Genomic DNA, 15,085 nt, shown 5'->3' on the forward strand with positions numbered 1-15,085 from the left:
TACTAATATTACTGGCCATGTCTAGCCAGTGTGTGGGTGATACATATTTAAATAACCACTATAAACATTTTTAATGTTCCAAACGTATATTAAATTAGTAATACATTTTGTGAACTTCATTAGCAAATGACATTACAAAAAGGCCATGCCAGCCCAACGGAAGGTACTTTTAATTGAAACACCTTACAAATGCTTTCCCCTCTTCTGTTGGACAATGTCAGTCAGGTGAATCCTCCGGGACAGGCAGGCAATAGAGGCGTCTGCCCAGGAGACTGAGCCAGCCTGGGTTCAGAATATAAGGAGAAGGATACCCAGCCCTGGAGCCTTATCTGTCTGTGTACTGGCCTCGCAGCTTTCCTTGCGCAGTTTTTTTTCCCCCTCCTTCCTTTCTCTAAACTAGCCTTGCTCTCTTTCCTCCCTCCCCGTCTATGAAAAATCAGCAAATAAAAAGTTACATTAACCCCGGTCTGACCTTTCCCACGTAATACACTGCAGCCTGATGGGCTACTGGGGAGCTTCATCGGAAAGCTGTCACTCGCCGGCATCCCAAGCACTGCCTGGGGAACATTTACCGGATAATTAATATATTAAATGCATGAAAAATAGTTACACAGGGGCCCCTCGCCAGCTCTTCCCCCGTGCGGGGGAGAGAGGGATACAGGCTGCGAACCATCAATATACAAGCATCCCCCTTCAATGGGCCATCATAAAAACTGCTCATAATTTTACGGCTTCATTCACGGCCCTCGCTGTAAAGGAAGGCCATATTTCCTCGTAATTCACCGGGTCCCTCTTCAGGCTTTTATTATTTGGTGGTTTGAGCCTGCCCGTCTGCCCCGCCGTACTTATAACGGGGTCTTCGCATGGTGCGAAGGACACTGGGGGGTCAGCGACAAACTGCCACCACTCTGCAGGGATGTCAGAGGGGGCGAGGAAGCAGGCCTCTACTAGTGTCTGCCATCAAGGTACCGAAATGTCCACTACTCACGCAATGACGTAAACAGCATGCAGATTAAGCGAAGCTCGTCGAGCCATTAGGAGATTCCCTACAGAATTAATACATGTGCTGTGCTTTCCTTACATGGGTTATTATTTTCGTACAGTAATTCCTTCGTAATTTATCAGGAGCCATAAAATTAAATAAAAATAAATGCACAAAAACGTTGACAAACACATCCGCTTTTCAAAACCATAATGTTTTGTCATTATTTTATTTTCATTTTTCAACATTTGAAATACAACCCAGGAGCACTCACAATAATTTGAAGGCTTTTAAACGTGATACCACGGGGAGAATTTTAACCAAAGAGCTACTAGTACGACTAGACTTTCTTCATTTGCAGTAAATATGCCATTTGTTTTGGAAATGAAAAATTCTTTATTAGGAATATTAAAATAACTACCAAGTTCACGGCTCCCTTTTCCCTATGGTCCATAATTAAACTCCTGCCTTCTATTTTCACGGAACATTAACTCGCACCACGTGATCATTATTGTCGTCACACAGACAAAAGACAAAAACACGCGCACACACATGCGCACTGTCTCAGTCGCAGCACACAACAAGCGTGAACAGAAAGGCAGGAGTAAGTCCGGGATTCGCTCAGTCATTCAGCACATGTATGTAAGCAAACACACAGTATCAAAACACACATTAGAGACGCGCACGTCTTCACTGAGCATGTGCACAAAAACTGAATTACATACAATATACACTCACTCGCATAATCTTGTCTGGGCCTATCAGTTACCAGGAAACATCCCTGGAGACCTTGGTGATATTAATAGCCCTATTCATTAAATATTACTCTTGTCAAAGGAGTAGCATAATACTGGCCTGAAGACAGGAATGAGGAGAGAGGGGTAAGCCGAATTAATTTTCTGGAGCAAACGCCCCGATTCTGTAAATGACACTTTCCCCCCTTTACTGTTAGCATTTTAAATGTGACATAAATGGCACCAGGCACAATCTAAAACTCAAATAATAAGCTGAGCATCACAGACATGCCGCCAAGACAACAATCTCGCCGCATGACACTGATCTCACCATGCAAGGGGACCATCTCTAGGGTTCTAGGTCTGTAAGACTACTGCCCTGTGAACTGGACTCATTAATATTTCCTTGTATGCAAAGACAAAACAAATCCCAGCAAGTTAAATAAAGTGAAATTAGGTTCGATAGGTCTTTCATGGTCTGTGCTTGTGTGGAGAGTCACGGAGCAGAGCCTCGAACTACACCATGGCGGAATCACCGAATTTTCTGACATGTTAAACGCCAAACACAACTCCTGAAGTCTCACGGCAAGAAGCAGGCATGGAGAGCAGGCACGGTTTAAGGTTCATGTTGTACAGAGTCTTCAGTCGAAGCAGCCAGTCACAGTCTGGCAGCAACCTACCTGGAACTTCAACCAATGGGAGACGAAGTGATTTAAGCGGCAAATTCAGCACAGCATATCCGTTGTGCTTATTGGATGAACCATTCAAACTGAATATTTAACATAAATACTTTAGCCGCTAGAACACACAACTTTTATTATCTATTTTTTTTTTATTTAACACTCTAGAGGCATGGCACCAGCTACCCTGGTGTTGTATTTGCAGTGGAAAACAAGCCCAAAGGCAAATATCTGTCTATGTATGTGTGTTTAACTAACACGAGGCAGAATGTGCTGTAAACATCACCGCTAATGAACTTGGCCCACTATTCAGAGGCCAAGCCTGGATATTTTTTTTTTCCTCTCAATCGGCTCTCTATACCCTCCCTCACAACACAGAGACACACCAGACAAAAACAAATTTAAAGACAAAGGGGGAGCGGTGAGGGGGGGCAGAGTCGTAGCCAAATTGGCGAGCCAGCATTGTGCACACACAATGCGTAGTATAGGTGATCCCAGAGAGGCAGCAATAGGCAAGCCTAATCCTGTTGACTGAGAATGGGCACAGGGGCCCATGCCAGGATGCACTGGGTTCAGTCTGCTGCTGTGAGCGCGGGGGGAATTCCTCACCGCAGAGGGGAGTTGGTGGGGGGCCAGTCCCTCAACGAGACGCCTTCGCTGCCAATGGGCACTGGCGCAGGCCTGGCACACGGGTGATCCTGGCTCCCCCCCCCATTCCCACACCCACCACATCTCCTGGGAATGGGGGGGGGGGGGGGTAGCAATTTCTCCCCACTCAGAGTTGGAATACAGGCCTTCTCACAAATCACAACGTCAGGACGGAGCTGCAAATTGACTCATGGATCATGGTTCCGCGGGCCTTGCCTATCCTCAATTAGATGGCCGTGGGAGGCATTACCAGAGATTATGGAGCCTCTATTTTTTTTTTTTTTTGGCAGGTAGGAGCCCCCGCCAAAGCCTGCAGTTGGGAAGGGTTAGTGCCTGTCAGGTGATGGGCCAGCAATAATGATGACACTGCAGTGTCACCTCATTTGCGTCTGCTTTGTCATGACAGTTCGTCAGTCACAAGGGCTGCAGAGCAATCAATTACAAAAGTAAAGGAGTGTCCGAACAGTGGCTGAGCAGTCAAACGGAATGCAAACGTCACTCCGGTTACTCTGGTTTGGGCTAGAAGGGTGGTGAGAGAGTACAGAGCAATTCAGCCCTGCACTGGGCCACGCAGCCTTAAGTGCTTCGCTAAGATTTTCTTAAGGCATTACAAGACTGTCACCATTTAATATAATGATCTAGATTAGCACAATCTAAAAAAAAAATGATGAACCCACAAGGAGGTTGTGAGGCTCAGCGTTTTCTTTCTTTCTTTTTTTTTTTTTTTTTTTTACCTCCTTTCATACAAATGACTGAATATTAGCCATTTAATTTGCTGCACTGTGGGTAAAGGGAGCTATATAGCGGAACAGTGTGTGGTACCTACCAAGCCACTCTCCGGTCATTAGGGTGGGGTAATATGGATAAGAGGCTGGGGCTCCTCGGGGGGCTGTAACTGAGATCTGCTCCCCACATCGTCCCCCATTAAATCATCCCGCCTCCTGATGTGCCTTTATGAGATGTGTCCTGATCGCCTAACAGCCAGGGAAGGTGGAGACCTGCCATCACGCTCCAGCGAGGCGTGCCTGGCCTGCTCGATCGCCTTACTCCCCCACGCCCCCACGCCCTGGCAAACCAAGTGGACATCTCCACACCAGCTCAGGGGTGGGGCACGAGAGCATGGGATGACGGTGGTGTTAAAAAAAAAAAAAAAAAAACAAAACTGCAGGGTACTTACGCGGGTTCGCACTCGAGCTTGTGGAACAGCACCGAGCGGTACTCGCGGCAGGGGACTGCCGCCGAGGCTGCCCGCGCCGTTCCGCCTCACGGCCTCACGCCAGCCCGAGCCAAGACGTCACGGCGATGGAGGTAAGGAGGTCTGGCACGCAGGATAGTGCGAGCCGTGGAGAGCCTGCCAAACAAACCCGTTTAGCGGACAGAGCGGGTTACTCTGCGCCAGCGCTCGAGTCTGTAATTCACAAAGCGGGCGCGGAAATTCAGCCGGCGTGTCGCTGTGTTTGCCAAGCGGAAGCGGCGGCCGTCTGAGCTGAGGAGACAGCGAGGATGTAGTGAGCAGGAATCACAGTCCCCAGTGAGCGAAAGCCCCGTGAGCTGAGTGATGAGTCCACGGTGGTCACGTCCTAATCATAAAGCAGTGTGGGCTCAAGCAGAAAAGAGGCTCTGTGGTTAAACGTTACACAGACATGCATACACCGCACAGACACCGTGCGGCAAATATGAACCAACCAATTGTTCCGGCGGGTTAAAAATCAGAAATAAACAGTGATGAGGTTTGACTGCAGCTAGTTTTAGGCTTGTACCTTACACATAAACAAGATGCATAAATAAATAGATCCATACACATAACCAAAAAAGAAAATAAACAGTTGTACATATATATGCAGTTTTGAGAACACTGTAACCCTTATTTTTGCTGCACAGAAAACATGTCTGCGTCTAGAATTCACAAACACGAAATATTGCTGAATAAGAACTGATTTCAGGCCGTCAGGAGGGGAACAACAAAAGGTAATGTAGACAGTGGGTTGTGTATAATGGTGTTTGTGTGTGTGTGTGTGTGTGTGCGTGTGTGCGCGCGCATGGCTGTGTGTCTGAGATGGGACAGCCTGGGGCCCAGCAGTTGTGAGCAGATGTCAGCGTAAGTGAGCAGGGACTTGGAAAAGAGAGATGCAGCAGGGCAGCCCTCCAGTTCATGCATGAGTGGAGAGGCACCACAGATATTTACATTTAAATTGATGTTTCAGATACTTAATTAAAGACGAGTATTGGGCTCTTCTGGTCGGCGGCGGTTTCTTCCTCACCCTCATCCTCCTCAGCAAAGCTCACAGACTGTGCACTAGAACCCGGAGCACCTCCGAACTGGTATGAATATATCACTCAAACTGTGGTGATAATGCTAGTCCCAGAACCCTCTATGGTAATTTTCTGAGAACATTACTGAACGCACAATGCCCCCTGGTGGATTTTAGCCCCACCCCAACACAAACAACACTGACAGCAAACACTGCTGGACCCAAATGGTGGCTACACCACCACCCCACCCCGCCCCACCCCGCCGCCTGCACAGCCCTCCCCAAACACCTATAGTTTTCCAGTCCGCGTCTCTGAAGGCACATGGACCACGGGCAGCGGAAAGAGATGGGTTTTTAACAACCAGACATAGAGAAAGCTGCTGCTGCTGTCGACAGCAGTCATATTAATACGTGGTGCATGTCATCAGGCTCTCCTGTGGGGAAAGGATGGTAATGCAGAGGCACTCCAGTCCTGATGAGCCAATGTCCCAGCATGCCGCTCTCTCCGATACTCTGGCCCTCCGAGGGGCCCCACCACCCACAGGACATCCTCCCTCAACCACTTACTTCCAAACAGCTTTTTAATAGATTTTAAAAGAGGGTTATTAACATTACCTGCTAATTATGTTAAGGACCTAATTAGGAAAAAAGAAGCCTTTTTTTGTCTAATTAGGTTTTCTTTTTAAGTGCACAGATAACCAAGGGAATGCCGAGATCTCAGTAGAAATGAGAGTGCAATGAGCCAGTGAGAGGATCCTTCGGAAAGAAGTTAACCCTTTCATCAGAGGAGTTGACTCTATTAACGGAGCCTGGCAGAGTGCAATTACCACTCAAATCGTTTATTTAGGATGTGTTTATCTCGAGTGGGCTGCATCATTTAGCGCCTTATAAACTCAATACTGGCTTCATTAACGATTACAGTCTGCGGGTGGTAATACCTGCCTGATAGTTCGCTGCGGCGTGATGCTATCAGCTCACAACTGAATTACAAAGATGGGACCTCATTTTTCAGCGTCTCTACTACCACGCTGCGATTTCCTGAATGGGGTGCCCTCACCTGGAGGATGTGCTGGAGAAAACCACCCACGGCCAGTTTGTCGAGATTAAGAAAAGGGAAAAAAAAACTTCACGGCATCCATTGCTGCAGCTTCCACATTGGCTCGAGGGGGGAAAGTAAACAACCGCAGTCGCAGAATGACCAGCCGGGACACTTTCAGGACGCTGGAGCCATTTCACCACCACGTTTGATGATTAGAAGGGGATCGGCTCAAATCGGAAGTCGTCGATACCCTTTAAGTCCTGAGAAAGATTCCAACACTATCTGGCTCACACATCTGAGCAAAATGTCAGAAAAGGAAAGAAAAAAAAAATTACAATCCTGCACAAGTGTCAGCCAAACCAGTGGGGGGAGGGGGCATGATCTCGCCAACTTCCACTGCCCTAACGGAATCTCAATGAACCTGGAGCAAGGGTTATACAGGACACCCCCCCCCACCACCACCACTAGCACCAACTACCATTAAAAGGCCCCTCTTCTATAGGACACCTCTCACTCACGCCTGTTATTATCTCTTCAAGCTCCCCGGGCAAAGAGCCCAGAAGAAAAGAAGTTACCGTCACTGCCATGTACCTTGACATCTCCAGGATCTGGTCTGGGAGGGGGGGGGAAATAGCAGCCTTCCAAATTGACATCACCGGACACTGTGTTTAAAATGATAGCTGATCGCAGACTAGCAACGGTGTCCAATTGTATTGTGAAATCCTGATTCATAAACAGACAGACAGGCATGGATACCTGCCCTGTAAGTGTCTTTCTGGCTGTCATTTAAAAAAATTTTCCTTTTCTACTCACTCGCTTTCTTTTTATACTCTCTCAGTTCCATGCTACTGTAGGGAAGGAAATTATTTAAATTATATTAATGTGCAAAATCTGCCAAAATTGCCAGGGAATCAGATTTTCCCATCTTACTGCTTAATAGAGAGAAATTGATGTGCTGAAATTGAGAGCTGTATTCTTATCTTACGGCTGTAAATGTGTTGCCATTAAAGATGTCTGCTTGTGGTGGAGCTCTAAGAACATTTGCATAGACCTTTTGGAAAAATCACGCATCGCAGACCCAAATTAACCATGGCAGTGTATCAGCCGTGCATGAACAAAATTACATTACATGTAAACAACTGTAAACAACTGCATTTGAAACATTCAGTATATTTAATTGATTTTTTTTGTCTTCAGCAGCTGAGCACAACAAGCTGGGACCCACTCGTTTTTACAGTATCCTCGGCCTTAGTTCTAAAAACCTCTGTGTAATGTGGCATTCAAATAAAAAACTAAAGAAGGAAGATTGTGTTATAAGGTATCTTATGAAATGAAAAAAAAAACACTTCGGATTTCCCTATGTATGTTTACATCCACTAAATAAGCAAAATTACCAGTTCAGGAGGCACAAAACGTCAGCAAAACTATCAATTTAAACAGATGAAAGAGGATCTCCTTAAATACCCAGGATCTGATCACAACATTTCCTACGGAAAAGCCTGCAAGATTGGAATATTTTAAGTAATGCCGACATGTCACTGAGGTACAGAATGTTGGCCAGTCATCAATGGCTTTAAGTCCTGATAGAAAAGTTCAAAATGAAGAGCTCTGAGCCTGGAAGGTTTACACTCATAGCTGGCTAGAGTACAACGCAGAACACACTGTACATGGGGGGTCACCCAGGTCCATAACCCTTGCAGTAACACTCCTGGTACTATTGCCCCAGATCTCGACTGGAAGTTCTGCTACTTACCATCATCCACAATGGTGGGCATCTCACAGGCTCTTTGTGGGGTCGCTGTTCTAATGGAGCTGGACAGCCAGGTTGTTTGGCCAGTCAGCATTGTGCTGTAGAGCAGTTAAAAATGTTTACTGTTGGCATTGGTCGACCCTTGCCTTACAAGACAAGATGAATTTGACAGCTAATGTAAAAATAACAGACAATCATAAATCACGAGAGCAAGAGTGAGTCGATGATGAGAGTTAATCAATACCGGCCTGACTTTGCCATTGTGGGAAATGGCACTCCATTTATTACTACAAAGAAACATTATTCACATTAGAGTATGCATGGTAGGGGGTTGGGGGGGCTGAGAAGTCTGCTTAGTCACCTTAGTGTGTGAAGGTTCTCTGTATAACCGCTGTCCTGTCCAATTTGTATTGCATTTCGAGTATGGGTAGGCAGTGGCAAAATAACCCAATAAAACGTATGAGTGAGCAGTAAAACCGCATTTCCCTACATATATTTATTTTTGGGTCAGTATTAATTTAACAAGTATTTTCTTCTTCCAGCATAAATACTGAAAGACACGGACAGAGGTGATTTGAAATCTTCATTTTAGTGCTAAAGGTTTTCCTGTACGCACAAGGAAATATACGCTCACCTAATTCCCTCCAACACCACTGCCGCTCAGGACATTCGCCGAGTTCCTTGGATTTCCCATCTGAAAGCGGCCTAAGCTGGAGACCCCAGGGGAAATCGGGCCTAGAACCCAGGCGCTGATTTACTTGCGGTCTGTCCTGTCTGCCTGATGAGCTCCAACCGCAAAGCAGACATGGGCAAGGCACTGGAGCAGTATGGTCCCTTCCGTTTTATAAGACACACACAGGCCCGGCTTTCGGTCTCCTCTCTCTCGCCCGCTCTCCTTCTTCAGCCTCCTTCGCTTCCTTTGTGCCGGTTCCCGGTGCTGCAGTCATTTTTCCTCACATTGGTTTCACTCCCAGGTCCAGGGGAATGTATGGCTTTATTTGTATGGCGGAGGAGTTTTATTGAATTTCCCTTGCTCTGCAACAGAGGAGCACATTCGAGATTCATCAAGTGGCAATTTAATTCAGAATTCATGAAGTTTGCATTTGTCAGCCTGCCGGATGCAATGTGCTATGTGTGCCTTCTCTGTGTGCATGGACATCAGTAACTCCAGCCCAGAAAAGCACATTTCTTAAATTGATTAGAAAATACCAGTTGGCTTTCACTAGCTAAAAGCTGAGTTTATGATGTTTTTTTTTTGCCTAGAACGCATATACCACAAAGGACATAAATGGTTGATATCAGTAGTATTGTGGACATATAATGACTGAACTACAATCAAAATGCCCACACGCTGGACTGCTTGCCATGATTGAATTTACTGGAGAACCACACTGTGGAGTAATTAGTTCATTTCCAAAACTCAAACAGCTTCTTATCTGATACATCAGTCAAGCAGTGCTTAGACCAAGGTTTCACATTCAATTTCCATTGTGCATGAAGACCACCTGCATGGACATTCGCAGCCTCATCTCAATACAACACCGGAGTCATCATGTTTGTAAGTACAACACTGAATTACTATTGGGGGGCCAAGTAGCAAAAGTCCTTCAAGGTGAGAAAGCTCATTTCGGGGATTGATCATGCTTGTAATGGCTTCCTGTACAGATTTATCTTGCTAATATTTTGACTTAGTGTGCATTAAAATACTTCGTATGACCACTGACTCGTCTTGAGTTATGATGTTCATCTGGAATCTTCCTTGGGTCCTGGCTGGCAATTAAAATATTCTTTGGAACGCAGGGCCGGCGAGGAAGTGATTCGACTGAGAACGCCATGCTTCCCAAGGATCCTCTGTGTAATTCCCTATTTCAGGCCCATTAGAACAGAGATGATCCAGAGTCGAAACGCGAGGCCAAGTGCCATAAAAGACTGAGCAGAGCTTCTGAAACTCAATTAAAGAGAGAGGACCTCGCCGACAGCAACAGAGAAAGAGAAATGCATTGTGGCCGGGGCAGAGGAGAAGGTGCTTTACTAACACAGCTCCTGCGGTCTGTGCTTCAGCGCTGCAGCTCCTATACAATACATTCCTCTGGTCTAATCCTACTGTATTTATAATTGCTTTGTGCAGAAATGTAATTGTGCTACATTGTATGTACAGTAAAGAGACGCCAACATTACCCACTGGACCCAATCAATGGGACTATAAAATGAGAATGCAGTACCAATGGGCCAAGACGTCGGCCAGACAACGCCAGAAAGTTCTATAAGGTGGGGGATTAACTATTTTCTCATTTTCATTACCCAGCCTCCCTCTCAATCGTGCAAGTTTAAGGTACAAGTGATCTGAAACTGCTTGTAATTATGACAGAGGTGGCAAACTGAGTTGAAACAGAGCCGAGGTCATACTTGTTTGCACCATATCAATCTCTGATTCTGCTGAAGTCTTGAGTTATATAAAGAATAATATTATAAGTTTTCCATCACCTTCCTTAGCTGGCTGCTGCTGCCCAATGTTCATGTTCAGGACAGTATTTAATAGCTTGCATGGGGCAGGTGATGTGAAACCACTGCAGAAAAGAAGAGCAAATGAGTTACTGAGACACTTTATGACTTCAGGTGACAAAAGGTTTGCTATCACTTTGCAGTGATATGTGTGACTGTGTTTCCATATGGAAATATTTAAAGGCTGAAACCTGCACAAGGCTGTTGTGTTTTAGAGGAGACGCAAAATGTTGAATGACGGTCCGGAGAATGCTGTAAGGAAAAGACATTGGGAGTAACATTTGATAATTACGGATTTCCTTTGTGGCTGCGCTACTTGTGCTCTACTGTCAATTTGACAACAGTAGAAATATGAGCTGAGCATAAGCCATGAATTACAACTACAGGTAGAGGAGTCTTTTATTATTTGAAAGGCTATGATCACATGGTGCAGTGTAAGCACCAGGTTGTCCAAGGACCATGCCTCATAAGAAGAAGTTTGCTGGATCAAATGCCAGGAGACTCCCTGTAATAGTTCCTTTAAGCAAAGGGCTTAATTGCTCCAGCAATATATCCGGCTATATAAAATGGTAGTAATTGAATATTTGGACAAAGGGGCCATACAAGAAACTAAATACAAAGTTAAGCAACGCAAAAACCAAAGAGTAAGAATGGAAAACCACGCATGGGATGTTCGCTGAAACTGGGCATGTCTTAAGGTTAAGGTGTCTGTGCAAAGCAGTACAAACCAATGTAATGAAAGAGAGAGTCAAGGCAGCCCCTAGTCTACAAGCTGCACTACAACATTCCTTCCGAGAAAAAACAAAAAAAAAAAACAATTTCAGCTGAAACTAATGGGCACTTTAACAGAGTTAGAAGAAGACTATCCTGTATAATCATTCCCTTTTCGCTATAAAAACATACAATGGAAATACAGCCATTTCTTTTTTCTCCTTTGTCAGTGGAGCAAAAAGAGGGTTTACACACCCAGCAGAAAACTGAAGTGGCTTGCCTCTACCGCCACCACCCCCACACTGTCGCCCCTACACCCCCACCCCTTGGTGTCACAGCGGTTCCTGTTCCAGCCTTCCCCGTCCTGACCTCTGAAACCGGTTAGAAATTTCACACAATATCCCAGCACAGCAGTGGATGCAGCAGTGCTGGGAGCCAATATGTTTCCATAATTGGGCCGGCAGTGGGGGCAGAGTCCAAGGCAATTAATCCTTTCCTCCTCTGTTGTTTGCGCCCGGACGGCGGTGACAGGGTGCAGAGTAATTGGACAGGAGCGCCCTTGTCCCTTCCGCTTTATGTTAATATCCCTCCGCCAGGCTCTAATCCTGGCCGGGCCACAGACGCCCGCCCCGGCCACGTGTCAAGTGCCCAAGTTATCCACACAGTGCGAACCAGTGCCGAGACGGCAGGAGAGGCGGAGGAAACGCCAACAAATGCAAGCAAACGCAAAAACACACATGGATCTATTCCCAAAAACATTCTCATTCAACCTTAGCTTAAAAAAAAACATCCTAGACCTCCCAGGTGAACACTCAGGTGCATGATTTCCATGGTAACTGCCTGGTGTGTATGTTTGAACTTCCAGTGTTAATCCTCAATGCAGTAAATAATATGGATTTCCTGAAGCAGGAGAAGAATCTACCATGGCTTGATGTACAGTTAAACACTAGATGCTCTGACTATTACAATACACAATGACATAAAATTCATGCAAAGAGGTCACATACTCCTCCATTGAATGGCAAAAAGCCGAAAAAGGTTCCAAATCAGGCATAATTAATACAGATTCAGCTAAAGTGCGCATAAGGCCATAGAAAAGGGAACCTTCACATAACTGTTTTAAAGCAATCCTCTTTGTCTGGGTCTTTTATGGATTCATCGATGGCAAGAACAAGAGTGAGGAGAAATCACAGTGACAAGCGACAACCTTCCAGCTAAATCCTTTACTGGGGGGGGGGGGGGGTCAACCAGGGGTCTGAGTTCAAAGGTCAATACAGCCCATCCACACCATAGTTGGCGTGAGCGAGGGTCATATAATACACGTGCCAGCAGCAAGGCCAGTGGGTTGGGGGAAGAGTTGGGGGGTGGTGGAGACCAGGCAAATAGCCCTGGATGACATACAGGCTAATTGCTCACGTCTTTTGCTCTCCTTTCGCCCATTCTCTCCTCTTCTGGGCCATTTATAATCTCCTCCAGCGACTCTTATATGCCTAGGTGCGGTTCAAAAACAAATCAATAGAAGTATAATGGCACTGAGCACGCTTTGTAATTTTTATATCATTAGTTCTCATTTTTTTGCCCCTTGCTCCTCATGCATCAAGGCAGGAGCAGAGAAAAAAATTCAGTGCCATGCCCTCGTAAAGTTTATTTAGTATTCTATAAATTTCATATCAGTTATGTTTCATAATGATTTGGCAGAGGTTGTGGGGGTGGGGGGCAGCTGGGTGACGGGGGAGGCAGCGGGAGAAAAAGGGAAAATCGATAACAGTAGCACACTTTTCCGAGGCATGGCGGAGAGGGGATCTATTGTGGGGGAATTATGATTTATGTCAGGGGTGGAAGGGCCGTCAGGGTGCGTCAGGGACGGAGGTGTGCGCCAATAATGATTAATGCCCCCCCTTCCGTCCTGCAGACAAGCAGGCGGATGGCGCGCTCAGTCTCCTTCGCTCCCTCCCCCCTTGGTTTTTTCTCCTACTGCAGCCCAACCGCTCTTCCCCACAGGTCGGCGGGTTTGCGGTCCATGTTCACGGTTCCGCCGGCAGCTGTCGCTCTCTTGGCTCCCCTCTGGTCTCGGCCTCGACGCTGGACTGCCGCTCTCCTTGGGGCGGTGGGGTAGGGGCGGGGCACAGCTACCGTGATGGATCCCCAGCTGCCCGGCTGCGGGGCTGCAGGACAGGGGCGGTCATTCTTGAGTCGAGTGTCAGTACTTTGTCTCTGCCAGCCGCGACCGGCTCTCAGAGGCGTAGGAGATGGAGGGAGGTGGAAGGGAGGCAGCTGGAGAAAGATGGACGGAGAAAGGGAGGCAGCGGTGAAGGGAATAAATGGATAGAGAGAGATGCGTGGAAGACAAGGGACAGGGGGAGATTAAGGAGAAGGGGCAAGTGTGCTTTACTCGCATCATGTCTCATCCATGCAATGTAAAAAAAAGAAAAGAAAAAAAGATAAACAGATAGCAGGGGAGTCGGTGTGTCATGTCATGAGGTAGCTCCACCCTATCAAACCTGGGGCCATGCACCAAAATATAAAGATTAAACAGCAGAATGCCAACATTATCTGCTAAACAGGACCTCTGCTGACACATACAATACAACACATTGCACTTCAGGGTGCCGTCAAAAACAACAAAACAAAAATAGCATGCAAATTAAAGTGTTTTAAGAAAACAACAAACACAGGAGATACACTCTAATAATATACTAAATTCAAGCTACTTTGTCTAGGGCATTCAAGAGGAACAGTCAAGTGGAAACTTCTTCAGAATAGCTTTCATTATCACTTTGGGAAGTAATGCAGCATGTGAACTATTACAATGTGCATGCAACTATATGAGGTGTGGTGAGGAATAGGGGAAGACAGCACTCTGAGCCTCCCCACGCCCAGGCTTCAGCCGCCGTACTTGGGCTAAGCACCTACAGCACTGCAGTAATCCATCTCAACCCCTAGAGGGCAAGCATTGGTCACCAAATTGGAGGGGGGGGGGAATGTAATAGACAAATGACATTAGAGATTAAAAGGTGTTGTGTATTTGTGTGTAATTTTCCCAGCTAATGACAGAAAGAAGCTGTCTACGGTATTAATTTTTTCGGTTAAACTAAGTTGAAGAAACAAGATGAAAATAGAATGGGTGGGGGGGGGGGTGAAGGAGAACGCTACAAACACGTTAGGGTGTAACCTAAAAGGGGCAACGGGTACAAAAGCAAGGCTGAGGGGGATAAGGGAGGGAGAGGGCCTGAAAACCTCATTTCCACCCTCCACTGGTTCCCTCTGCCTGGTGTGAAAGATTACCCTACAGCACTGGAGCTGAGTGTGGCCCAGCAACCTCACCGACGAGGGGAGGCAGAGGAGGTGGGGAGGGGGAAGGTGGAGGACCGGGAGGTGGGGGGGGGGGGGGGGTAGGCAGTGAGACAGGCCCCGGTAAGCCCCACAGAAAACATGCCCCTCCAAATGGGAAAAATGACGTCCATGTTGCCGGGCCTGAAAAAGACATACATGCATGGGGGGAAAAAAGGAGAAAGTAAATCATGTGTCTCTCCTGTCTTTTTTATACGACCAGCTTTTCCCCAAACACTGCGTGGCAAAGGCTGAATCATGCGGCAGCCAATACACTGACTGCTGTTTAACCACGGCAACAACCCTCAATCAACCCGGTCGGGCCCACACCTACACGGTCACAGTAATTAAGAGACAGGGAATCAAACAAACTCAGGCAGAACGCACATGCCAGCCTTGGACTTCAGGTGCTGAGTCGGAACCAGGCAGACCTGACCGATCGATAACAGATCAGGGA

General features: G+C 46.5%; 2 long non-coding RNA genes across 2 annotated transcripts in view; both read right to left on the minus strand.

Moving 5' to 3' along the window:
- LOC125728584 (uncharacterized) overlaps window positions 1–4,405 on the minus strand; it is a 44,335-nt gene extending 39,930 nt beyond the window's left edge. The window contains exon 1 of the long non-coding RNA XR_007389187.1: window positions 4,222–4,405. This is a non-coding gene — a long non-coding RNA (uncharacterized LOC125728584). The remainder of the gene's footprint in view (window positions 1–4,221) is intronic.
- Window positions 1–10,823, minus strand: part of LOC125728583 (uncharacterized) — a 79,474-nt gene extending 68,651 nt beyond the window's left edge. The window contains exons 1-4 of the long non-coding RNA XR_007389186.1: window positions 10,779–10,823; window positions 10,570–10,652; window positions 8,720–9,120; window positions 8,089–8,183 (exon numbers count right to left, since the gene is read on the minus strand). This is a non-coding gene — a long non-coding RNA (uncharacterized LOC125728583). The remainder of the gene's footprint in view (window positions 1–8,088; window positions 8,184–8,719; window positions 9,121–10,569; window positions 10,653–10,778) is intronic.
- Between the last annotated feature and the right edge of the window lie 4,262 nt (window positions 10,824–15,085).

This window comes from Brienomyrus brachyistius, unplaced genomic scaffold (assembly GCF_023856365.1).
Source record: "Brienomyrus brachyistius isolate T26 unplaced genomic scaffold, BBRACH_0.4 scaffold337, whole genome shotgun sequence".
Taxonomy (NCBI): Eukaryota; Metazoa; Chordata; class Actinopteri; order Osteoglossiformes; family Mormyridae; genus Brienomyrus; species Brienomyrus brachyistius.